Raw genomic sequence first — 2,808 nt, 5'->3', positions numbered from 1 at the left:
TTATTATTATTATTATTATTATTATTATTATTATAACTCCAAAAATAACTTTTGGAATTATAATTTTAAATACTATTAAGTTCTGTCTCAAAGTGCCCTTGGTAAGGTAATGATTGTGTGGTTGCTGGAATTGGGTCCCAGGACGGTGGGCTCCTGTCAGGCGACCTTCAGCTCAAAGGAGCAGCATTGGGTCGGTTCTGGGCTGCAGGGACTAAGCTGGGCTCCTGTGGGAAACTCCAGCCTTCAAGGGCTGGCGTACTGCACGTATTAGATGTCTCTGCTTCAGCACACCTGGCTCACTGTTAGCTCATTAGCAGACCTCCGAAGAGCTTGATTGCATGCATGGCCTATAATTTGTGTGTGTAGGACAAAGGGTATCTAAAAGTTGAGGAGAGGCTACTGCTCTTGGGCAGTGGTTCCCAAACCTGCCCTGCATGTTTTAGGTGTCTCCTTGCAGCTGACTTAAATTAAAGTTTGAAAGAGTGATTAACAGACTTCTGCTGCAGAGGAGGCCAAACAATCATTTGAATCAGGTGTTCTGGAACAGAGACACATGCAGGGCAGATGGATTTGATGTGCAGTTTAGGAACCATTGCCATAGGAGGTAGCTCACCACATATGGATTTAAATTTGCCCTCCTGCAATCAGCTCCTATGAATTTCACCTACTGTGGAGGGTTTGCACCTGCCTCTCCTCTTGGAATCTGACCTGTTTTGGGCTGGACACTGTGACGTTTGGCAGGGAGGTTGAGACGTGGCTGAGTTGGGGCATTGAGGACCTGCGTCTCCCCCTTTGCCTCTTTGGACTGGAAGCTACTGCGCCTGTGTTTCACTGAAGACCTACGTCTTTGTGGGCCACATGGTGCACTGCAGCAAAGGAAGAGTTTAATTAGCTCCATGCTTTGAAAAACATTATGAGTCGTCCAACGACTCTTGAAAATGTTCCTGAGTCTGGTTTCAAAATATTGGATTTGGACTCAGAGGCAAAATATTTTAGACCTAGCTAACTCTTCACTTCTGTGTCAACAAAGGCAAGTTGCCAACATGCTTCATCATTAATCCATCTCAACTCATTGGAGTTAAAGGATTTACTCAGGTTTGCCATAAAAGGTTCTGGAATGATGGTGACCATCTGAGTCATTCTTTGTTGATGATTATCTCAAGCTGGCATCAGCTGCAAACACCACTAGATGACAGTGTGGCTTTAGATGAGTTACCTGAAATAATTATGAAGATAAGCATCAACACGTCTGTCTAGTCGACAGTTCACATATTACATTTCTTCCCCCTTCTTCTTTGCAGGAGGGGGAAGAACTATGATATTCTACATCTCAGCAGAAAGAAACATTTTAAGTATGCTGTGCTTGGGGCTAGATGATTACTGATACGGAAACAGATCTAAATACAGAACTCTGATTTCCATACTGAAAAAAAATATGTTGTAGGGTGAGAGGAAGGGCTTAATCTTGTGGTATAGTAGGAGGCAAAGTGCTATGCAGGTTCTTCAAGTGTTTCTCAGTAGATGAAGCACTGTATTCAATTTTCAGTATGCAACAGAGGAATTTCACACCAAATTAAACATTTGTATGTTTCTTGCATATATTTTAAGTTGATTAACAAATGAAATGGAGAAAGAAATGCAGTATTTTTTTAACAGTCCAACATTCAAACTAGCCATGCTAGTCAGACTTTCAGTCACTGTGGTTAACACCCAAACCATCCACCCTGCAGGCAGGCCGAGTCACACAGACATTTGAGTACACGACTTCATCGACTGAAAGAAGTAAAAATAGAAACACGTTAGTTTATCAAACACACTCACATAAAAGCACACATACATGCATACATGCAGTAATTTGATCTCGTACCTTCTCTAAGAGCTGCAGTGCATCTCTTCTTATTAAAACATTTGAAACTGAGAAACAAGACCACAAGAAGCAGCAGAACAGAGAACACACGATGTTACTGCAACAGTCACATAATATGTGTTTAAAAAATGTTATAATTCCTCTTTAAAATGGTCTTTTACAGGCTTAGGCAAAACCGTATTCCAGAGAAATGTATTTATTCAGCAAACAGCACTTAAAGACAAGGATTAATAGAAGTTTGTAAGAACTAACTACCTGTACAGCTTGTTAGGAGTTTTCCTTCTGACTGACCATGCAGACTGATATTAACATTTGAAACATTCATTTTTTCCACTCTCATCTTTGGTCCGTATTAATAAGTTGCTGTCCAAAGCAAAGTGAACTCCACGTCGTCGCCCTTCGCTGAGCAGCTCACTGACATTTTCTCTGGTGACAGACGTGTTTGACACACAGCAAGGTGTGAAACGGGAGCTGACAGGCAAACACAAAGTCACATTTAGTTAATAAAGTTGACAATAAATGTTCATTTCAATACAACATCTGAACACACCAACACTTTGTATGCAACATTTTTAAATGTTTTTCTTACCAAGAATGTGAGGATTGAATATATTTGTCCTCGTGTTTGCCAGAGGTGAATGAATCTACTTTCATTTTTGTTTTGACAGTCTTCAATGTCCCATTTTTGAAGTATTTTGAAGTTTTTTCATCATTGATCACATTAAAAATCTGACCTCATTTCTTTTAAGAGTTGTTCTCTCTTCAGGGCCGATAGAAAGTCTCTGATGTTTTATTTGTCCAAGTGCTCCGAAACAGGACAGATCACCAGTTTGGTTTGTTAAATTACATCTAATTGGTCCTGACAAGGGAACAATAGAAACCAAAAACCAATAAAAACCACAGAAAATAATTTGAAATCATCTTAGGTTTATTAATTCATT

This window comes from Poecilia latipinna, unplaced genomic scaffold (assembly GCF_001443285.1).
Source record: "Poecilia latipinna isolate Pla-1442-1.1 unplaced genomic scaffold, P_latipinna-1.0 Scaffold3209, whole genome shotgun sequence".
Lineage (NCBI taxonomy): Eukaryota > Metazoa > Chordata > Actinopteri > Cyprinodontiformes > Poeciliidae > Poecilia > Poecilia latipinna.
The sequence above is the reverse complement of the archived record's forward strand: the minus strand, read 5'-3'. Positions refer to the sequence as shown.